Genomic DNA, 24,988 nt, shown 5'->3' with positions numbered 1-24,988 from the left:
CACTCACTCTGTCGTTCTCAGATAGATGGATAGATGGAGGTGCTCGGGGTGTGATTGTTTTGTGCAGCAGAATGAAACGGGTGGTGCACTTCATCCCACTGCAGACTCCATTTCACTCCGTCTTTCTCATAAATCACTGATGATTTTTTTTTTGCCTCTGTCCGTAGCTTCGTTATTTCATGCATTGTTCCATTTTGCTTCTGTAAAGTCCTGCTGTTTCTCACCTTGCTTTATTTTTTCAGTCAGTATTTTCTTTTTTGTGTTTCTTAAGTTTCATCTTCCTCTTTTCCTGCTCTGTTGTTCTGTTATCACTCAGCTAGTGAATAAATCTCTGATGTAAACTCTTTTCTTTTTCACATAATCTTTTAAAATGCATCTATTTCTCTTTTTCTTCCTCCAAACAACCAAACAGTTTTTTAATTCCTCTTAGTTTCTCTGATCTTATCCATTTATCTTCCCACTGCCTCGTCTTTGCTTCACTTATTGACTCGTTTTTTTAGTTTCTCTTGTTGTTCTCTTGTTTTCTCAGCTTTGGATTCTTTGTTCAGTTAGTTGTTTGTTTTTTTTGTCATTTTATCTCGTTCCTTTGCCGTTTTCCTTACAATAACAATTCTTATGATCTATATTTTGTTTATAAACGTGAGCAAGCATGAAAATATCAGCACATTTCTGCTCTTATTTGAGTAAAACTTCTGGATTTTCTTCCCACTGAATGAAAAACAAACTTGTTTAACCAAAAATTCACCAGACAGACAGAGACACATCTGCAGTTTCTGTTAAAGTTTAACAAGTTTTTCATTGAAATAAACTGATTTGGAAACATTATTTTTTGCTTAATTTTGTTCTTTTTATTATTTGTATGAATTATTGTCATTTTTTATCTTAAAATGCCAAAATTTCTTCCTTATATTTTAGTCCATCTGATGACGTACGATTTAAATATTAAATGATTGATAATTTGATCAATTCTCAGAACTTCAGTAAACTTTTAAATACTTTTTCACTCATAGTTGAGTACAGTTTCTGGGTACTCTTCCCACTGCTACCTTTTCAGTTCAGCTTCATTTAAAGATATTTTCTATCAACTAAAATGCAGAATCTGTTTGTATATAAACTCCAAATAATGCAGGATTCCAGCATAATTACCTGAACCGAGGACTGAATGTCAGAAATGCCTCCGTTCCTGTAAACAACAACATAAATGTGGACAGAGACTCAGACGGATGAATCGGTGAAACGGGTCACCTTGGAGATTTCTCTCTCGTTTTGCACATCAGCGAACCGAACTGACTGACATGTGAGAATTATTGGCAGCTCCGTCTTTTTCAAGCGCTCCCTCTCTGATCGCGCTCATTCTCCTCATGTCTCCAAAGCACGTGTCTGCATGCTTTTCTAATTTTAGAGTAAATTCACGTGTGCATCTGTGCTCGTTGTCTCCCCCAGAGTGTTTGCATGTTTACCACACTCTGGGCGTTTGATTGGAAACTCGTTCTTATTGACGGAAGCTCCTCTGGGCGAACGTGGGCTGCGTTTAGACCACTCCGGATTTCTGGAGGTAATTCAGTGTCGTGGCATTCAGAAACTTAACGTCTCTCATGTGTTTTGTCTTTTTGCTAATGGAATGTTTTGATTTAAATTGTTAATGTTGGCACAGAACAGAATCGGAACTTCCAAAGATTTTTCATCAGAAATTTGAGTTGAGTTTTAGATCCAAGTATTTTAATATTTTACACTACAACATTACTGGAGTCAGGATTTTAAAAACTGCAAATAAGTGAAGCAAATGTCCATAAAAGTTCATTTGAAACTAAAATATATAATCCCTCTTTACACCAGTGACAAGAAAAAACTAATTTGCAGGAATATGCACATTATTCTGGCTTGTACTCACTATGTATTGTTAAATTACAGATATTAAGTCCCTTTGCAAACTCGGCACTTATTTACCTGTTTATGGTTTTCTACTGCTGATTTTTAACTGAACAGCCAAAATCAGCTGCCACTTCGTTTGCAGCTCCTTTAAAAGAAAAAATCTAACCTAATTTAACTGCATTAGACTGGAATAGAAAATAAACGTGTATCTTTATTTGCCTGCAAATGGGAAATTCAGATGTATTGATTGATCTATCAAGTTTATTTGTATTGCAGATTTGAGACGCAATGCCGTTCAAAGTGCTTTACACCATAAAACTGTAATGGTAATCAATTATAAAACAGCAGTTTAAAGTGCTTTATGTTGTCAACATTTTAGTGATTGTCTCATTTTAAAACTTCAATGTTGTTTTTTACAAGTGTTGTTAAAATCATCAATACATGTCAAATGAGTTGGTCAGTGTTTAATTTATTATGGTTCAAAAGCAACTGGCAGGTTTTTACTCTAGACTTAAAGGAACTCGGTGTTTCGGCTGTTTTGCAGTTTTCTGACGGTTTGTTCCAGATTTGAAATGCTGCACCAGTCTGTCGCAGGGCAACACAGAGACAAACAACCATGCACACTCACACTCACACCTAGGGGCAATTTGGAGAGGCCAATTAACCTGACAGTCATGTTTTTGGACTGTGGGAGGAAACCGGAGTACCCGGAGAAAACCCACCATGCACAGGGAGAACATGCAAACTCCATGCAGAAAGACCGGGGCTGGGAATCGAACCCAGAACCTTCTTGCTGCAAGGCTCTACCAACTGCGCCACTGTGCAGCCCGTGTTAAAAACAATATATAAAAAAATGATTAACAATGAAAGGGATAATAATAATATAATACTATATAACATGAAATCCTGTGCAATTTTTTACAAATACAAACATTGAATGGAGATACAGCTGAGTCGGATCACTTTTCCAGAAAACCAGAGGTGCAAATAAGAGCAGAAATGTTTTTTTATAAATTAAGAACAGAGCAGGTGATACCAGAGATTTGTTGCTGATCTATTGAGTGGGTTTCCCCTAACATTATGTTATGCACCTCTGAGCTAAAAGTAAAATTAAATGTCTGTGGAGCAAGAGAGGCCGCTGTGAATTTTTAGCAGTTATTCTCCAGAAGGTAAAAAAAAAAAAAAGACTAGAAGGTATTCAGTTTGATGAAAAGCACTGAGACTGATGTTCACTTTAGTTTGAGTCAGAAAATGGGCCGAAGCGCTCCTATAGAACCTCATTTCACAGCCATCATGGGGCTCAGGAAAGAAAAGTAATCATCTGAATGTTTTCTTTTGGCTCGGATCGTAGATGAGCATCAGTTCAGGTTGATCTGCCGGACTCCCGTCCTCTCATTCGGCGAATGTTTGCAGTGGGAAATGTTGTGTCCACATCCTCCCAGTGCACAAACCTCGTCTGACTCCAGCCAGCATGTTTAAATACAAACCCATCCTCCATCAGCTGACAAAGCAGCAGCAGCAGCAGCACAATCAGCGCCTCTTTGTTGAAATGATTTGCAATTTATTTTAGCTTTAATGTGCGGGAACAGCAGTCCTCCATAATTTAGCGAACAATGAGAACAGGCCCATTACAAAAACACAGCAATTACTCGTCCAGATAATGGGATGAATTCACTTCTTTTTTTAAAATTTTTTTATTGCCAGGAGGAGAGATGCATACCTATCTGCAGCTTTCTCTTGATTGTGTTTATGACAGCACTGATGTTCTGCAGAAATGTTATCAAAAATGAGTCACGATTATGTTGTTTGTCACTGAAGCATTGGAGAAACATTAGAATAAAATCATCCCCTCGTTTTGACGTGCCATCAAGCTCAGAAAGGCTGGAAGAGAAAAACATTTGACAATGTGTCTAAACACAGTGGGAATAAAATACTTTTTAATGTAGAAACAGAAACTGTCAAGATCCTTTTTAGCTTATTGGGTAGAAAATAAAATCTTATTTTTATTCCCTGCTTAGCCTTCAACTCTTATTTTAAGATTCGGTTGTATTTTAGCTTCCTTTCTTCACTGCGTCTGCAACATATGGAGACTATTTAAATTTTTTCACTAAAAGTAGCCGCCATTTTTATTTAGATGTATTTTTCTTATTAGGATGGAAAGTTTCATGTTTTTATTTGTAGTAAAACCTAAAAATAGCAATAAAATGGTTTCAATTTAAAAATTAAAATAGATTTCCTGCAGTAGAAATGTATCAAAAATTACAAGATGTCTGTTTTTCAAACGGTCAGGCGATATTTGTGACTCTAACTTGTTTTATTTAGATGAATTGAGGACAAAATTAACTTTTTCATTGTAAAAATTGCAGTTTTACTCTCATCAGTATGTATCGGCCTTAGGATCCAACATGAGGCGTGAAAAAAAATAAAATCCAGATGTTAATAAATATTTTTAAAACAGTGGTTCTTAACCTGGGTTCGATCGAACCCCAGGGGTTCAAATGAGTTGGTCTCAGGGGTTCGGTGGAGCCTCTGCCGCGGATATAAAGACACACTTGTGTAAAGTCGTGATGACGCCCCACTTTGCCATCACTTGCTGCAGAGGATCACGTTACATTGCTTAGCCAATCAGAGGATCACGTTACATTGCTTAGCCAATCAGAGGATCACGTTACATTGCTTAGCCAATCAGAGGATTACGTTACATTGCTTAGCCAATCAGAGCTGTGGAGGAGCCCTGATTGAAGGAGCTCCTCTCTCAGCATGGATTTGAACTTGTGTCTTTATTTACTTCAGCAAAGCTCAAAGTTTTTACCACATTCTGTAGCTTTCGGTGAACTTCTAAATCTGCTCCATAGTCGCATCTTTTCGGGGTTGCTACTGCCTCTAGTGGTGTTGGGGTGGTAACACAACTAATATAATTACATTACTAAATCAGAATACCGCAAAGTTTTTGTAATTTATTATTAATTGTTCATTCTCTTAAGAATGTAGAGCTAATTAAATGATCTAAACAAGACATTAAAGTGGTTCCAGTTTCTCTCGATGGCCAACCTGTTGATACTGTGGCAGATTTTAAATACCTTGGGTCGTTCCTGGACAGTCAGCTCAACTTTGCTGAAAACACTGACTGTATTTTGAAGAACTGTTCTCAGAGACTCTACTGTTTAAGAAGACTTGGTGATCATGGGGTGACCCAGCTAGACTCTGGTTGGAAAAAAATCATATTTTATCACTACAGAAGGGTTCAGTGAATGCGCTTCATATGCGCATTCACTGAACCCTTCTGGTGGGTTTGGTACCTCAAAAAAGGTTAAGAACCACTGTTTTAAAGTGATGTCTGAATGTGATTGACATACATTTTCCTCTTATAATCTTATTTTTCAGTTTTATTCCTGTGTCTTTCTCTTACTGGGCTAACATTTCAGATTTGTTCCTCTCAATTAGTTTTTAAAGCAGAATAAAAAAAGGAGAGAGAGACTGGGAGAGATGTTTGAAAAACTACAATCAAATATCAAACAAAGAGAAGCAAAACTTCCCCAGAGTGATTTGAGAAAAGAGACCAAAGCATCAGAAAATGAAAGAGTGAAGTACTCGTACAGGGGAGACGACCCGTATCAAAAAGAGACGGGTTGGAAATGAAAATGAAAGGGAGCACCTGGAGGGGATCTATGCAGAGTGAGAGGAAGTGTGAATGGGTCAGAAATACAAATCAGTTCAAATATGGAGCTAAAGGAACGTAAAAGGGGGCGCGGCCGCCCCTCTGGCTTCTGTCTCTTTCTGTAAAGTATTTAATCCTACAGCCAAGAGCCGCTCTGAGCGACAGACTAATGCTGCAGCTGCTTCTTAAAGTCTCACTTCACAATGTGGTCCGGTTTGAGAAAACGAGCAATTTGTAATGGCTGAAACGATTAATCATGATTAGTCAATCATTTAAATAAGTCTTCAACTAACTTAGTTAATTAATCTCTAACTGGAGAATACAGACTCAAAAATATCAGTTTAGTCCATATTAATCATGATTATTCGATTTTTGAAAGAATTGTCAACTCATTTAGTAATTGATTAATCATTAAGCAGAGCACACAGACTCAAAAATGGACATTTGGTCCAGATTAATCTTAATTAACTGATTATTTATATAATCGTCAACTTATCTAGTAGTTAATCACTAACTGGAGAATACAGACTCAACCTATGAAAAGGCTTAAGTGGATAAATTAAAAATCTGTAGAATGTATCTTTGTTTTTATCCAATTAATCGTCAGAATAAACGATTAATTCGTTACGAAAGCCTTATTGTTCGTTGCAGCCCTACTATTTTTTATTTCTGTTCATTTCTCTTAAGGTCAATCTAATCACAGCTTCTTCTTCTTCTGTTACATTTCCATCTTAATTAAGTTGTTTCTTGAATTTTTGTTCCATTTCACTGATGATAAACGACAGAAATGAATTTAAAACCAGGATGAGATCCAGCTCAGTATCTGGCGAGGTTTTTATCTTGGAAACAATCTAAATCTGCGTTGAGAGGTTTTCCCTGCAGCGCCTGAAGAGTTTTACAGTAAAAACCCCGTCAACAGAAGAGACGTCTCACTGGGAAGAAGATTTAAAAACAGAATTACTGCTGCACAAAAAGACATAAATCTGCTGAATGTCTTCTTTTCTCTAACTGCTTGATTAAAAAGGTTCCTCTCCATCTTTCCTCCTCCTGTCCTTATCTGCTGTTGGGGTCAAACTGACAAACCATTATCTTTACAACCATGTTTTATCCTTTGGAAGAAGCGCAGACTATAAAGCTATTCCTAGAATTGACCCTGATTTATTAGCATCCTTTTTATTCTTGACCACACTGATTATTATTTAGCGCTTTGATGGCTTGAGCTGCAGAAAGTGGATATATTTGGGTAATGTCACGGAGTTCTTTTCTGTCCCTAACCTGAAAGAAGAGGGTCATTAAACCGACTCCTCATGTATTACTTATTCAGACTGTATAAGTACATTTATAAACAAAGTGTTTTTCTTTAAAAAAAAATTAATATTCTGAGGCAAATTCCATTTTAATTCAACTTTTCAGTTCAAAATAGTGTAGATAAGTTATATTTTTGAACCTCATTTGTGAGGCACAACAACATGCAACACAAAAAGAAGTCAAATGCGCATTTCTAAATGTAAAACTCCCTGCATTCATCTGGATTTTTTTTTTTTTTATGTTTTTGAATGAATATGCTTTCTAAACTATTTCCTAAATTCTGGTTCATTTACTTTTTTACTTTTCAGATTTATTTGAACGATTATAATCTCTTTTCTGCTGCTGTTTATTTATTTTTTTGCCTGGTTTTGCAGAGGTTAGTAAATAGTTGCATTTAACTGACTAACATTTTGAATAAGATCAACTCAATGTTTACTTTTATGTGAGTAACATTAGTGACTCCAGAGATTAAGTAAGCATGTATTTATTGATATTTTTATTAAAATTACTGAATCCTTGTTAAGGACTTTCTTCATGGCTGACGGACTAAAAACAATCTAAAAGTTGCGCATATTCTCTCACTTTAGCACTTAGATCTTTATTTGAACGTCAACATCTGCAACAACCGACTGATGCTTTGCACATGACGTCACGCACCCCAGAACTCCGCCCACTCCGCCATGACGGCAGTCAAAACAACCAACGCGCTCATTTAAAAACAGATATCTGTAACCTAATATCCTTTTGTTGAGTTGATTTGACTTTAAAAATGCTCACAGGTTGCTAAGCGGTCTGCTCCACAAACAGAAAAGGATGCGGACCAAACGTCAGTTTATTTTATAACTTTTAATGAGGAAAGATGCGGCGGAGATGGATGGCAGCCGTCAATCATAGCGACTGGCAGCTGACGATAATAATGACGGTCAGCCCTCGGTGTAACCGCGGATTTACAGCAAACACTTTACAAGGTAAGAAGTTTAACGTTCATAAACTTTATAAGTAAGTATGATTAGACAGATACTTACTTATAAAGCATCGTTATAAGCAGGGATGAAAGTAGTTTTAAATTTTTGGGGGTACTATGACAAAAAAAATATATATATATATATATATATTTAGCTTCTTTATGTGCTTTGGAGTTTCTGTGCTGCTGATTTTTTTTTTTTTTTTTTTTGCAAAGCAATAAAAGCTGGTAGCTCTTGAATTGCTACAAAATAAAGCTGTATTTCCTTCAGCCCACTGGCTGCAATGTTGACACCTTGAGATGCCATGAGACCTAAATCCTGAACATCATGGCATGGAGTACATCCCAGTTTTCCATGTCTGGCATAAAACCATTCATTTTAGCTTTTAAACTGGTTCTATTGATCCTGTGTCCAGACAGAGGGATAATCAGTAGCCCAGCATCATAACCTGTTTGTTCTGAAGATCCTGCAGCTTCCACTTCTCTTCCTAACATGGCGCCTCCTCACCCTGACTCTCATACTGACAGGAGGAACCACAGAGCTCTGTTAGGTTAAAGCTCTTCTTCTGAAGTTGGGATATTTTCCTCCAGCTGGTTCAAGAGGAATCACCTCAAACCAGATATTGGACTGGATTTTATTTCAGTCATTTGTGAATGTTAGAGCCTCATTTTCAACAGTGGAGCTATAAAGGTTGAAAAAGGTTATTATTATGGAGAAAATCTCATCAACATCAATATTTCCTCTACATAAGAGGAAAAAAACAAATTTGTTTGATGAAGGAAAAGCCTCTCAGACTCTGAGCCCAACAGCACCAAACTATTTTTTATATTAGACAATTAATTTAATTTCACATAATTATCGCAGTAGAAGCCATTTGTTTGTTAAATACTTAATGAAACATATTTACCGTGTTTGATGTTTGTTGTAAATGACATATAGTCACAAAGAACGAGGTCATTAGTCCAAGTCTGTAGTTTATTGAACGTACAGAAACTACAGCGGCTGTGATGCAAAGGTAAAACAACCTGAACAGGTGATCAGCTCTAAACCAATCGCACCTTTTACTCTCCGTCTCTGTCATTTAAGCACACCTGTTGCTATGGCAACCTCCTGCGCTACACAAGCCGACCAGAGATTACGTTAAAAACATAAACATTCAGTCCGTTATGATATTAGGTTTGCAGGCTTGATATTTATTTTGCGATCATTAATAAGCCTCATGAACACAGAGGAGGTTGATTAGTTAATATTAAACTCCTGCTCTGCTAGTAATGGAACCGAAACGAACAGAATTGCGAAACTCCCTGTAGAAACAATAATCGCTGAGATTATTATTGTTGTTGGGTCATTAATTTGAACACGTTTTGTTGATTTTTTGTTGTTCTTTAATAAAATTAAGAACGTTTTGATAAGGACCAAGAGGAGGACATGCTGCTCTCAGCCTCCTGGCAGCGTTCAGTTTGTCACCTAATGCCGAGATCGACTCAAAACCTTCCGCAATCGGCGTGTCGCAGCCCTGCTCTAACAGCACGAACAGTTCAGAAACGATATGAAATTAGAAAAAAGTTATTAACTGATTAAGTCGTGTTTTAGATTGTTCTTGAAAAACTAATCAGTCACGGCTTCAGAGTGAACCTATTCATGTTTTACAGCAGACAGCCGCTCCCCTCTCGTACGCTGTTTATGGCATGGTGACATAAATAATGTGGTGTGAATTCAGGCAAAGTCGGTAATTTGATCAACACGTCAGGAGAGAGGAGGTTCGGGTCGGTTTGTAAGCTGTTTCAAACTTTTGTAAATGCCGCCGTCTATGAGCCCTAACCAGGTGTGCTACGTTCACAAACAAATTAGCTCGACTCCAACAAGAAGAAGCTGAATAAACTGGCAAAAACAACGTTGGAAAACAATTTAAGTTGCTCAATCCAATACTCCCTCCCTCACGTCCGACTCATGGCGCCTCCAATGATTTAGTGACGTAGTCGCAAAAGATCAATATACATTGAAAAGAGGAAGAGCTCTCAGGTTTTCAGGTTTCAGAGCCACAGACCAGGTAACTTCTGTCACCTAACTTCATTCTTCCTCCTCCATTATGGTCCAACAACCTCACTTTCACCCTGCTGCTGCGTTCCCTGCCAAACTAGCAATCCAATAAAACAACTCTCACAGTGAGAGGAATTAGTGATTGAAGTGTTAAGCAACAGGCGATCTCGGCCAGACAGCGATGGAACTGGAATAGTCTTTTTTTTTTGTTGTTATTTTTCCTGCAGCTTCGTAAAGAGAAAGCTGAGCGCTGCAGGGAACCTGACAGATAAAACACCCGCTAGGTTCCACATTACCTTCTGAGTTGCTTCGCTGACAGAAAAATTCTCTGAAGTTTCATCAGGATGCCTTGATCAACAGCAGAAAACTCCAAAACGTCAAACGGTCGTAAAATATGAATCCACAAGGCTGGTTTGCATGTTCAAACGATTTTAACGGTAAGAGGAAAGGCTATTTTAATTGCTAGTTGGCCATATTTCTGTGTTTTTGACATATTTTTCTACTCGGTTGGACTCCAACTAACCTGATCTATGTTTTCTGTGCGTGAGATTCTAAGTGTCTTGGAAAAAAGTGGACATTTTTAACAAAAAACAAAGAGATTGAAAAATCATCTGTCATAATTCAGAATCTCCAAGTTATTAAGAAATCGAGTATTTGCAAAGGTTTTTCATCAAAGACAACAATGACTTGCAAATTTAATAAATGATTAACTTCATGAATAAGTCTAAAACACGAGTCTTGTTCGTGTAATGATCTGTTTTTGATCAGCTGTATTTAGTTTTTCATGCACATCTCTTTCATTTTCACTTGATCTTTGTTTCATAAATAATAGTTAAGGATTTCTATCATTGAAGTTTGATCATTTTAAACCTGCTAAAAACCTGGTTATGTCTGATATAAACCCCAAGATTTAAAAGGCATAAAAATATCAAAAATCTCCGTATTGATGTTGAATCTATATCCATGTTCTGCCTGCTTGCTTTCAGAGCAGAAAGCAGAGATGTTTTCAGAGTTCAAAGTGGTATTTACAGCTGAATCTGTGTCAAAATCCCAATGTGTGAGCTCTTCAGATACTCTGATGTGCCTCATTGTGCTGCAAGTATGGAGCTGATGCTCTCACACGGCTCGGTTCACGGTGAATGAGCCGGCAGCCGCGCAGGTTGTTATTCAAGGACGCTTGACAGTCAGGCTTTTTAAAAAGAAAGAGCTTCTTCAGCTGCAGAAAAGTCTCATTTAACCACTTCAGCAGAGATGAAATTGCTCTTTTTTTCCTAGTTATTATTCTTTAACTGGTGTTGTGCAGCATCCAGTCAAGAAAAGGAGACTGAAAATGATCAATGAAGCTTCCAACACAGAGTAAAATCAAATCTGGGTTTATTTTTTATGCTGCTACGAAACGCCTGAAGTGACATTGTAGGTGCAAACAGTCATCATCTCCCTGCAGTGTTTTATATGAAACTATTAACTTTTATAAACCTCTTTAAATCATTCACAAGTGAGCAATAGTTCAAAATATTTTCATAGATGTTATGAGAGAAGCCGAGTTGATTTAAATACATTTAAATTTGTGAATCTATTAAAAATTTATGTGAAACTTGAGGCTTTCTATAATATGTTTCAAACAGATGACATAATAAAAGTGGGTTAATTAAAAATGAGTGAAATCGACGACGACCACAAATCAGCCGTTCAGCTTAATGAGCTTTTGAAATGTTAAAATCTTTGTCATGAGTTTCCATTCATCTCTCTGAAAGGCTCTTTATTAAAACCTAAAAACAACTGGCTGCTTTTTTTCATTTGATGAATTACATCTTGTCCGAGTTTTTCTTTCAGGTTTTTGGATTTTTTTTTTCATTTTTAAATGTTGATAAATGCTATATATGTTACTTCTTTATCTATTTTATGTAAGTTTATTGTTTATGTTTGCTTAACATGTCAACTTAAACTTAATATATTTACTTAGATCTACTTAATTTTATTATTTGTGACAAACCTGACTTCCTGCACTGTAAAACATTTGAAGGTGGTTTAAAGTCCACCTGTTACCTTGAAAATGCAATTTAAGTTAACAAGAAAATTGTTTTGGTTTTAAATTGAAGTTCGTGAAGTTGATTTAACAAGAGAGAAGTTGTCTGAACATTGTTTTTTAAGTTTAACTCTTGAATTGTGAGTTTTAACTTAATGCTGCAATTTGAACCAAATAATTATTTTACAATATGCAAGAAAAAAACTTCCCTCACCTCCTTAAAGAGCCACATTTAAGTTTTCACTCATATTATCACATTATGATCATTTATTTTACTTTAGAACAATTTAAATCCTTGTTTCAAATTGCAAGAACAACATTTCTGATCTGATGATGAATTTTATTCAACGTCAAAATGAATTCAGCTCAGAAACATTTAGTGTAGAGTTGTTGTAAACGATTATTTTAGTAATCGAGTAATCTATAGATTTTTCTTACGATTAATCGAGTAATTGGATAAAAACAATTATGAAATAAAATATTGGTAAATCTTCCATAACACCAGTGTTACTATCGGATATCAACATCAGTATATTTTTTCCACATTTGAGCTTCCCTACCAGTTACTTTTTTGTAGACCGGTGGAGCAATACGGGATATTTACGGCTCCTCCGTTCAGAAACTCATCTACCAGCCATGTTCCGCCTCCCGTTTGTTCAGACCGGGATGATATAAGTTTATTGTGCGGTTCGTCCGTAAAGCTGCTCTTACCCTGTAAGCATCGTGTTCAGTCTCTCCGCTCACCTGTATAAATCCTCCTCAGCTTCTTCCCGCCGTTCAACCAGCAGCTCCAGAGCAGAAAGGCTGCCGAACTCCCGGCATCGCGCCGGTCATTTTAAGGATGTTTATTGGTCCCACAAAAACGATGAAAACCCGGAATTATCACCAATCAGTAAAATCCCCGCGGGCCGAACTTGAAGATTGGACGTTATGCGGCTAACACGTAGCTTCCGTCAACAACTCAGAGGCGGAAGTCAGAGCTCGCGCAACGCAAATAATGTTCCGGCTGAAACACGGTGCGCTAAATGATAAAACATAAATTAACGAAGCTTCGAGGCAGGTCAATTTTCCTCGAGGAATTTTAATAATCGAGGTACTCGAATCACTCGAGGAATCGTTTCAGCCCTAATTTAGTGTGAATAGGACATTAGATCAACGTGACGCACTTCCGTGTCAGGATTCAAAAACATGCCGCTAAGCATTCTGGGAAATTGTTCCCACTCCCGTCTTTTTCTTATTTCAGTTTTTTTAATTGCTATCCTAAAAACTCTAGTTTATTCAACTCTATGACAAAACTAGTAAAAAGTTAAAACAATTTACTACATTAAGTTTATCTTTCACAAACACATTTAGGTTCAAAATCTAAAACTCACGAAATTTATGACTTAAAGAGCAGAAGATGGCAGACACAACTAACTGCGTCTCTCGTGTTTTACAGTGCATTTGAAATGCGCTCATTTCCTCCTGAACCATATCGATGTTTCACCCAGCAGATTGAGACTTCTGGGCCGTAAACAACAGTTTGTGGTCTTAAAGCCCAGAATGACGCAGAGTTTTGGCTGCTATCTATTGATCTGAACACGGACGTCCAAAGACACACAATCAGGGATAAATGGTTTTAATCAGGACAAGCAGCACAAGAGACCCATAATTTGCAGCAGCTAAGTGCTGCATGTGGACCCTCTGTTGTTTACCACTGTAAAAATGTCCAACAGCAAAAGATTTATGAAAAATATCATCATCTTTCTTGCAACACAGTAATTAACTTGCCAGTGATCCGCAACAAAAATCAGTAAGTTGGAGGAACAAACAAGTTATTTCAATTTAAAAAAAAAGAAATCCAAAGAGTTCAAAAGATTTTACTTAATATTTTTAGATTTTTATTTTGGTAATTTCTGGATTGGAAAATAATGATCTGATTATCTAAATCTCGGGACGTTGTGGGCTGGTGGGCGGAATACTTCGAAGACCTCCTCAATCCCACCAACATGCCTTCTGTTGAGGAAGCTGAACATGGGGACTCTGGGTTGGGCTCTCCAATCTCTGGGGACGAGGTCGCCGAGGTGGTCAAAAAGCTCCTCGGTGGCAGGGCCCCGGGGATGGATGAGATCCGCCCGGAGTTCCTTAAGGCTCTGGATGTTGCGGGGTTGTGTTGGCTTACGCGACTCTGCAATATCCCATGGACATCGAGGGCAGTTCCCCTGGACTGGCAGACCGGGGTGGTGGTCCCCCCGGGGGGTCACACTCTTAAGCCTCCCTGGTAAGGTCTATTCAGGGGTCCTGGAGAGGAGGGTCCGTCGGATAGTCGAACCTCGGATTCAGGAAGAGCAGTGTGGTTTTCGTCCTGGTCGTGGAACACTGGACCAGCTCTACACCCTCAGCAGGGTCCTGGAGGGTGCATGGGAGTTCGCCCAACCAGTCTACATGTGTTTTGTGGACTTGGAGAAGGCGTTCGACCGTGTCCCTCGGATGGTCCTGTTTGGGGTACTCCGGGAGTATGGGGTACCGGGCCCTTTGATACGGGCTGTCAGGTCCCTGTATGACCGGTGTCAGAGTCTGGTCCGCATTGCCGGCAGTAAGTCGGGCTCGTTTCCCGGTGAGAGTTGGACTCCGCCAAGGCTGCCCTTTGTCACCGATTCTGTTCATTACTTTTATGGACAGAATTTCTAGGCGCAGCCGAGGTGTTGAGGGGATCCGTTTTGGTGGCCTTAGGATCGCATCTCTGCTTTTTGCGGATGATGTGGTCCTGTTGGCTTCATCGGAACGTGATCTGCAGCTCTCACTGGAGCGGTTCGCAGCCGAGTGTGAAGCGGCCGGGATGAGGCTCAGTGCCTCCAAATCCGAGGCCATGGTCTTGAGCCGGAAATCAATCAGATCCAGAATGCTGCTGATGGAGTTCTGACTAAAACCAGGGGATGGAGCACATCCCCCAGGACTAAAGACCTTCACTGGATCCCTGTTGCTCAGAGAATATTGATTTATTGTGGGAGCGATCTGGATCTGATTGATTTGTCGGACAGACTTGTGAAGACACTATTGCAGTAATCAATGCGACTAAAGATAAACGCATGGATGAGTTTCTCTAAGTTTTGCTGAGACATCAGTCCTGTAATCCTGGAGATGTTCTTCAGGTGATAGAAGGCCGACTTTGTGACTGTCTTAATGTGGCTCTGAAGGTTCAGGTCAGAGGTCATCACTACTCCCAGGTTTCAGGCCTGATTGCTGGTTTTCAGCTGCAATAACTGAAGCTGTGCATTGACTCTAGATCAGGAGCCGAATCAAAAATCTGAATGTCCTTAAAGGGCCGGTTGTGCCATAATGTACTGATAAAACCCAATAAATCATTAAAATACCAATAATGCTAATGTAGCTAATGTATGATGTTAAATGTGACTTTTTAGTAATCACCATTTCGAGTATTCAAGTAAGGCTGGAACTCATTGTTTCTGAACAACTTTGAGAAAAAACTTCAGTAAAATAAAAAAAATATTGGAATCTGTTTATTTTTGTGTGAATTTTACAGATTTATGAAAAACTGGAGGGACTTAGAGATGTATTTTTGAGTCTAGATGACCACATAGAAAGCTATGGTGGGCCAGATTTGGCCCCCGGACCTTGAGTTTGGCAAATGCGCTTTAGATCGTTTCTCTTTAGGTCCAAAGGTCTAAATACAGAACGATAACAAACGATACGATTATAGATCAGACGATGCACAGGAATGTGTGTTGTTTCCCCTCAGAGGGGATCCATGTTGTGTGTGTGTGTGTGTGTGTGTGTGTGTGTGTGTGTGTGTGTGTGTGTGTGTGTGTGTGTGTGTGTGTGTGTGTGTGTGTGTGTGTGTGTGTGTGTGTGTGTGTGTGATGGACGGCCGCTGTACATTACCTCTGATTGGATCATGTGACCTGCGCAGACGGAGAGCCGGTCTCTCCTCTGCTGTTGTAATATTAATGACTGTGTGTTCCCGCTGCCGCCACATGTGTGTATTTATTGCGATAGATCAAAGATGGACTCACACAGAGGAGGTGACATTTGCGAGTGCTGCTTGTGAACACACTGCTTGTGTGTGTGCGTGGGTGCGTGCATGGGCGTGTGTGTGTGTTTTTGGGGGGTTTTTTTGGAAACGTGTGTCTATCAAAATGTAAATGGGTTCAAATTTTGGAACGCGTTTGTTTTAGTTTCTCAGTTTTTGACTTTCTGTGTTATTGACCGCAGAAACGTGTGTGGAAATGTTTCTGTTTGACGTTTGTGTGTGTTGTGTGTGTGCGTGTGTGTGTGTGTGTTTTCTATGTGTCATGCCCAGACAGATTGTCCCCAGACGGCACGGAGCTGCATGACACACTCCACGCTTGTTGTCAGGACAGCCACGCTAGTTGCCATGACGGTGTCAGTCGTTAGGGAACGGCGGCGGTGACTGATGACCCTCGGGATGCGCAGCGCTGTCGCGTCTCTCTTCTGTCATTTTTATCGTTTCCCATTTTGCTCCCATTGACTTTAACACTTTTCATTGTTCGCATTTGGTCATAAACAACTCTTTAATCCATTTATTAATGATACAGACCATTATTGGTGATATGATTTGATTGTAGCACTACTCGCTGAATGTTCTCGAGCTGGATTGTTAAATCCAGTTAGCATCAGCTCCAAGATGACCGCAGACTCATCAGTATTCATTTGGAAAAAGACAAAATGTCATATTTCCATATTCATATGGATATTATGAAGGATATTTGTAACCACTTCAACTCGTGATCTGAAACTGATGCAGTTTACTTTAATCTGCCAAACTTACCTGATTCCTGTTGCTTTTTAACAAATGTAATTAGTAGCGTCCTAATATCGTTTCTGATCTTCCAACCATGAGTAGTTATTGATCATATTAGGAGCAGAGGAAACAATCCTGTCCTGTTTAGAGGATTTTGAAGCAAATACAAAATAAATATGGCGTTAGCATGATTAGCATTGCTAAAAACATCCAAATCTACGTGTATCTACTCGAAAATGCTAATCTTATTTAAAAGTTTGACATTCCTGGATGGCTAAAGAGCCAACAGATAATTATATTACATAACCAGAATGTTTAAAATCTATAACTCATAACGAGACAAGAAAATCTGCAGACAACAATATTAGTAATGACAATGACAAAGTTTAAATGACATATAATGAGTGAAATCTGCCAATGAACTAGCACCTTTCTATCAATATTAAGAGGATATTGAGTTAAAACAAGCTCCTATATCTTGCTGAAAAGTGGATTTTGTCTTATTTCAAGTGAACTAATATATCTGCAACAGGAGCTAAACCAAAATACTTGGTGAGATTTTGTTTTTGCAGTGTAAAGAGCATCTTAATCTCTTATCCGTCTTCTGATGTGATTTCAAGACCACTTTACTGGAGTGTCATCAAAACGACTTTGGAGGCTAATATGGAAACCTTCGTACTTCAGTAACAACTTCCACACTGAAGAATGTTGCCAAACTTCCCATTTAAGCTGAAAAGTTGTCCAGCTGCAGCCTCCTGCTGCTTTTTGTTATTTTTTCTTTATGTTGTTTCATGTCCACTTGTTCCTGTTTTCTCGTTTCTGACGGCATATAGCGCTAGCTCCCACGTAGCATTTAGTTTTCCCGTTTACCTTCAATAAAACCTTGTTGGTGTGGCCATGACTTTGAAAGAAAATCACACATTAGGCTCCCACTTCTGTCCTTTTCCTCATTTCCTTTTGTCATTTTTCTTCCCTCCTTTCCAGCTCCTCCAGATTTTTTAAAATTTTATTTTATATCATTAATCTTAAAACTTCCATTAAAGTCGCACTAAACCTTTTTCCTCCCAGCTTATCAGTTTTCTACACTTGACCGTTTCTGGGCAGTAGAGGAAAATAAATTCAGTGAGAGAAGTTAAACGACTTTGTGACTCATTGTCTGCTCCTCTGGTGACAGTCAGACAGTTGTCTGGCAGTTTTACCTGACTCATGAATATTTAGACTTTTCTTTTTTTGCCCTCCTGTCCGTTGTGCTGAAGGAAAAATGTGGATAAATTTTCATCCTCGGATGGATCAGTTCTCGTTGGAGAAGTGATTCTCATTTCCTCTGATAATTCTTCCTGTCTTTCCTCTTCTTTATGTTGATTGTTGCACTTTAATTTTTCAGAATTTCACATACCGTCGGGAATAAACTTCCAGAAAACTGCAAAACAGCCAAAACACTGAATTAATTTGAATTAAGGCTAAACCCTCACCTGATAAGAGTTGCTTTTGATTAATTAAAAACTGGAACATTGATCAATATATTTGATCTATACGATATTTCACAAAATGTTTTGCTGTTTTATAATTGATTACCGTATTATGAAGCACTTTACAAATCAACTTGACTCATTTCTTATTTTCAAGGCTATAGTTTCACTTCTGGCCAACTCAGTAGTTTCATGTAAAATTATTAAATTAAATTAAATTTAAAGAGGATTTATAGACTTTAAAGAAACGTCTGACTTTGTTCTTCTGCTTTTCTTTCTGTCCTCATTTTCTCTCGAGAAGGATTTTATGTTTTTGTCGTCTACCTGCCAGCTGCGTCTGTAGTGGCTTCCAGACGGCTAATAGCGACTTAATGGACAGAGAAAACCACATCACTTTATGTCTCGTAGTGAGGCGGGGAGAGAGTCGCGGTTTAATTTCAAAACCGACTTCATTAAAAGTTACTTAAGCTGATACGGATCAAAGTTTGAAAAATAACCTGTGTGTGTGTGGAGCATTTATCGTGGAGCCGTTCTGCTGGGAAGCTGATGATGAATGTAAAGATGTGCACACCACAGGGCAGAAGGGGATCGTTTGCTGCATCAGGGCAGATATACGTCACTTTCTGCACAAAAAAATCTGAGATGTTGAGAATAATGTCAGAAATTTTCAACAAAAAAACAACTAAATTTATCGGTTTGAAGTCGCAGCTTTGATAAAAGAAACTCACGTTTTTCACAAAATTTTAAATTTGACTTAAAGAATATTTTTTTTGAAAAAAAACATGTAAAATTCCAGGATTAATATAAAAATTTCAGAATTCTTTTCTAGCATGTTTTTGACTTCTCAAGCTTTGAATTTTGAGAACTTTGAGGGGGTTTTTTCTAGAAAAATTCAAATTGTAATTTCAAAAACGTTCATGAAAAAACAAGTACATTTCTAACTCTTACATTTTAGAAAAATTACAAAAAGTGGAATTTGAATTTTTCTAGAAAACTTCTGAGTTTAATCTAAAAATATCAGAATTTTTGTTGTAATTTTCTTTTTTTTTTAAATATAAAATAGCCGTAATACACTGTCTCATGTTTGAATGTTATAGTTGATCAAATGAGAAGCTGATCTAATGGATATTAATAAAGCAGAATAACATTTTGGTCCTCTTCCATCAGAATATGCAATAAAAAAAAAACTCCCGACAGATTGTGTTCTTGTCTTTTCTTAAACTTTGAAAATACCTTTTCTGAAAACAAATACGGCCGTTTCCAATAGGTAATACATCAGAGTATTGATCATGAAGCATTTTGCAAACAAATGTAATTCTTCGATTTACAAAACGCCGATTAAAATTTACAAAAGGTGACTAGTTAGCAAAGACGTTGCAACTAAAATACACTGCTCAAAAAAATAAAGGGAACACTTTAACATTTAAGTGAACACTGAAGTGTTCCCTTTATTTTTTTGAGCAGTATATGACAAAGGAAGAAAAAACAAGAATTTGAAGACGCAGCACTTGAAGTACAACAATGTCCGAACACATAAAGATGCTAATAATTAACACTGTGCAGAACTGAGCAGCAAGCATCAGATTTAAGGCAAGACGAGTGAAAAAAGTAAACAAACGAGGCTGAATGCAGACCATGACCTTGTTTTATGTTCTAACATTCCTTCATTTCTCTTTTTTTACTCTCCCTCTGTCCTTTCTGTTCACTCCTTTCATGTTTTCTCCGCTTATCTCCCCTCATTTATTTCACTTAAACTCTGCAGCACAAAGTGCCCTTCAAGGCGACCCGCTGTACTGTAGCGCTTTTCTTTTTTTATCAGCTCTTGCATCAGAGCTTCAGTGTAGCTGCTTGATCCATAATTAGAAAACTTTGCTGCAGAAACACAACCTGAACATTTTAATATACTGTGTGTGTGTGTGTGTGTCTGTGTGTGTGTGTGTGTGTGTGTGTGTGTGTGTGTGTGTGTGTGTGTGTGTGTGTGTGTGTGTGTGTGTGTGTGTGTGTGTGTGTGTGTGTGTGTGTGTGTGTGTGTGTGTGTGCGTGTGTGTTTGGGGCAGATGTCACCGTGCGGTCGGCCATTGTCCTCACCGCTCAGAAGGTGTGTGTGTTTTCATGTCCAAGTGAGTCACTAGGAAGTGCTTAACAGTGTCAGATCAAAGGAAGCCGACTTACGTCTGCCTGCTGTCTTCCTGACTAATTAATCCAACACACACACACACACACACACATAGGTTGCGTAAAGGAGAGACTAATGAGCTCATGGCCTGTTTTCATCAGCTTTCTTTCTAGTTTGCCTAAATGTGTCTCACTGTAAAGAATTAGAAAACACTTTTAGCACATTTAAGGTTGGATGTTATATAAATTATATGGAAAAGGATTAAAACAACTGGAAAATACAAAGATTTTACTTTTTTCCTCAAAATTTTGACTTGAATCTCAGAATTAGGATTTTAAGGTCAGACTCTTGTATGTTGGATATATGTAATAATACAGAAAAGGGTTGAAGTTAGTGGTTTAAAAGAAATAAAAACATTTTCCCAGAATTCTGACTTTCTTTCTTAGCCCTTTTGAAGCTCAATCTTTTGTACATTGGTGATTAATATGTACTAATAATGCGGAAAAAGATTCTAGCCAGTGGTAAAATTACAAGAAAAATGCAAATTTACATTTTTCCTCAAAATTCTGGGATTTTTCCTCAGAATTATATTTTTTTCCTCAGAATCTTTACTTTTCTAAGTACATTCCTTGTACATTGGATGTTAATGTGTATTGATGATATGGAAGAGGATTAGTGCTAAAAACAAAAAAACTTTCTTTTTTTGTTTTAGCATCTGAAAAATTCAGATTTTTCCTCAGAAAATCAGTCATAATTCTTTTTTTCTTTTTTTTCCCAATGGCCCTAATCCTGTTTCGTATAATAACCATCAAGTGCAATCATGTTTTTTAGAGAAGCAACCAGAACGAACCAGTTTGGTTGAAGTGGGATAAGCAGGGCTGGTCTGAATGAATCCTTAAATTTTACCAAATTGCTAACATTTGCTACGAAGCTAACTGTAAACAAACAAACAAACAAACTGGCCAAAACAAACAAAATTGTTTTAAGAAATAAAATCTGTTCATCCGACTTTAACTGCTCAAATGTGAACCGAATGGCTTCGTTTACTTCCTGTTCACTTCATAGACAGGCGCAGAAAATCAACATCATCGTTCTCAACTTCCCCTTCTGTTTGCTGATTGGCCAGGAGGAAATGATGCTTGAGAAATTTAGGTCAATGGCGGAAATCCCAGGCAGAACACTGAAGGTAGATGAGAATCAAGTAAAAAAGCCACGCAATGATAATTCTGATTTCCCTTCAGATGTTTTCATCCAGACTGCTTGTTTTCTAACATTTATATTAGGAACCACTGTGATTTCACAGAGTTAGGGGTTTACAGTGCGTTTGTTTCACATTATATCTGCCTGTGATGGGAAATGATGAATGATTTAATCATGGTACAGTGCCTTCAGGTTCCTCTGATCAAAAGAAACCAGATCCGCACGTCACAGTGACCTCAGAGCATGTGAACAGTTCATCAGTGATGATGCGTGTGAACAGTTCATCAGGGATGATGCGTGTGAACAGTTCATCAGGGATGATGCGTGTGAACAGTTCATCAGTGATGATGCGTGTGAACAGTTCATCAGGGATGTTGCGTGTAAACAGTTCATCAGGGATGATGCGTGTGAACAGTTCATCAGTGATGATGCGTGTGAACAGTTCATCAGTGATGATGCGTGTGAACAGTTCATCAGTGATGATGCGTGTGAACAGTTCATCAGTGATGATGCGTGTGAACAGTTCATCAGGGATGTTGCGTGTGAACAGTTCATCAGTGATGCGTGTGAACAGTTCATCGGTGATGATGTGTGTGAACAGTTCATCGGTGATGATGCGTGTGAACAGTTCATCAGGGATGATGCGTGTGAACAGTTCATCAGGGATGTTGCGTGTGAACAGTTCATCAGTGATGCGTGTGAACAGTTCATCGGTGATGATGCGTGTGAACAGTTCATCGGTGATGATGCGTGTGAACAGTTCATCGCATGTGAACAGTTCATCGGTGATGATGCGTGTGAATAGTTCATCGGTGATGATGCGTGTGAACAGTTCATCGCATGTGAACAGTTCATCGGTGATGATGCGTGTGAACAGTTCATCGGTGATGATGCGTGTGAATAGTTCATCGGTGATGATGCGTGTGAACAGTTCATCGCATGTGAACAGTTCATCGGTGATGATGCGTGTGAACAGTTCATCGGTGATGATGCGTGTGAACAGTTCATCGCATCTGAACAGTTCATCGGTGATGATGCGTGTGAACAGTTCATCGCATGTGAATAGTTCATCGGTGATGATGCGTGTGAACAGTTCATCGCATGTGAATAGTTCATCGGTGATGATGCGTGTGAACAGTTCATCGGTGATGATGCGTGTGAATAGTTCATCGGTGATGATGCGTGTGAACAGTTCATCGCATGTGAACAGTTCATCGGTGATGATGCGTGTGAACAGTTCATCGGTGATGATGCGTGTGAACAGTTCATCGGTGATGATGCGTGTGAACAGTTCATCGGTGATGATGCGTGTGAACAGTTCATCGGTGATGATGCGTGTGAACAGTTCATCGGTGATGATGCGTGTGAACAGTTCATCGGTGATGATGCGTGTGAACAGTTCATCGGTGATGATGCGTGTGAATAGTTCATCGGTGATGATGCGTGTGAATAGTTCATCGGTGATGATGCGTGTGAACAGTTCATCGCATGTGAACAGTTCATCGGTGATGATGCGTGTGAACAGTTCATCGGTGATGATGCGTGTGAACAGTTCATCGCATGTGAACAGTTCATCGGTGATGATGCGTGTGAACAGTTCATCGCATGTGAACAGTTCATCGCATGTGAACAGTTCATCGCATGTGAACAGTTCATCGGTGATGATGCGTGTGAACAGTTCATCGCATGTGAATAGTTCATCGGTGATGATGCGTGTGAACAGTTCATCGCATGTGAACAGTTCATCGGTGATGATGCGTGTGAACAGTTCATCGCATGTGAACAGTTCATCGGTGATGATGCGTGTGAACAGTTCATCGCATGTGAACAGTTCATCAGTGATGATGCGTGTGAACAGTTCATCGCATGTGAACAGTTCATCAGTGATGATGCATGTGAACAGTTCATCGCATGTGAACAGTTCATCGGTGATGATGCGTGTGAACAGTTCATCGCATGTGAACAGTTCATCAGTGATGATGCATGTGAACAGTTCATCAGTGATGATGCGCGTGAACAGTTCATCAGTGATGATGCGTGTGAACAGTTCATCAGTGATGATGCGTGTGAACAGTTCATCGCATGTGAACAGTTCATCAGTGATGATGCATGTGAACAGTTCATCAGTAATGATGCAAAGCAATCATTTCCTGATCAATCCAGGCTTGACTCATCCACATGGGATGGTTGGACATCTTCTCATTTTGAAATGTAGCTGGATGTTTTCTCCTGACGTGATTGTTGCAGCACAGAGTGAAAGCTCATGTTTTGATTATTTTAGAAGATATATCTTCATTGCTATCGTTTGTGTGAGAGTACTGAACGTTTCAGCCATGTTGGGATGAATACATTTCGTTGTTTCCACCATCAGCCTTGTTCATGCTGACATTTCTCTTCAAACTCCTGCAGAAATCCACAGAAATGCACATTTATCGTGACATAAAAACTCTGATTTAAACTAAATGACAAACTTTGCTCCTCTGTCGTGTTTCCTGTTATGATTGCCCTCCAACACCTTGTCATTTTTTCCACATAATCTTATCCAGATGAGTAAGGCAACAAGCCCTGCTTGGAAGCGTTTGAACTGCGGATGAACCGTCTGATTTATTCTGCAGTCTGCAGCTTTTCTGTTTAACGCGCCGCGCTTACGAGCCTCGTATCATGTTTTATGGCAAAAAGACGAGCTATGAAAACCCGTTTTCTTTATAAGGACTTGAAGTGTTTTGTGAGCTTCTGGGGTTTCTCAGGTGACAAAAAGACGTAAATATTGAGACGGTGTCGTCTGGCGCAGCAGGACTTCGAGTATTTCTGCAGCTGATCAAAGGCGGCGCAATCTGGAGTCCAACACCGATTAATAACAATGTCGCCATCTTGAATTCATTAGTCCTCTGTTTTAAACAACCCTTATATCAGAGCTGGGCAGTAACTAGTTACATTTACTCCATTAGATTAACTTTGTACGTTTAAGAGTATTTCTATTCTTGAGTGAAGTTTCTGGATTTTTTTTTCCCCACTGGATGAAAAACAAACATGTTTTAACCAAAAATTAACTAACACAGAAACACACCTGCAGTTTTTGTTTAAGTTTTATATGTTTTTTTATTGAAAGAAACTGATTTGGAAACATTTATTTTCTGATATTATTTGTTTATTTTATTTATATAAATTATTGTCAATTCTTGTCCCTTAAATACCAAAATTTCCACTTGACTATATTTTGGTTTGTCTGATGATGTAATTTTTAAATATTAAATGATTGATGATTTGATCAGCTACTCAGTACTTGGGTAGTTTTTTTTATTATCAAATAATACAAAGTTAAAGTAAAAGTAATATTAGTGCTGTCAATCGATTTGATGAGATTAATCCCTCTTACTCACAATCTCTGTTTAACTTTGTGTGAAATATTTTCTAAAATTTGCTTTTAGCATCTTTATAATGGTTCATATTCAGGACGATTTAAAAGAAGTAATTTTGTTTCAAACGTTGATTTAGAAATATTAACTACAAACTTTTCGTAGTAAACAACTTTAGATGAAGGATAATTAATCGTTCCAATTAATTCAGATGAT

At 38.4% G+C, this 24,988-nt stretch overlaps 1 protein-coding gene across 2 annotated transcripts in view; it reads left to right on the top strand.

Moving 5' to 3' along the window:
• Positions 1–24,988, top strand: part of trpc5a (transient receptor potential cation channel, subfamily C, member 5a) — a 131,345-nt gene that overhangs the window by 7,429 nt on the left and 98,928 nt on the right. The window contains exon 1 of one of the 2 annotated variants that reach the window (XM_081598916.1): positions 7,502–7,806. The exons of the other annotated variant lie outside the window; for it this stretch is intronic. The gene's annotated coding sequence lies outside the window, so the exon portion shown is untranslated. Of the gene's footprint in view, positions 1–7,501; positions 7,807–24,988 lie in introns of those variants that run through there. 2 annotated transcript variants of the gene reach the window in all.

Source organism: Poecilia reticulata, chromosome 18 (assembly GCF_904066995.2).
Source record: "Poecilia reticulata chromosome 18, P_reticulata-male-v2, whole genome shotgun sequence".
Taxonomy (NCBI): Eukaryota; Metazoa; Chordata; class Actinopteri; order Cyprinodontiformes; family Poeciliidae; genus Poecilia; species Poecilia reticulata.
This window is presented reverse-complemented; position numbering and strand designations above follow the sequence as displayed.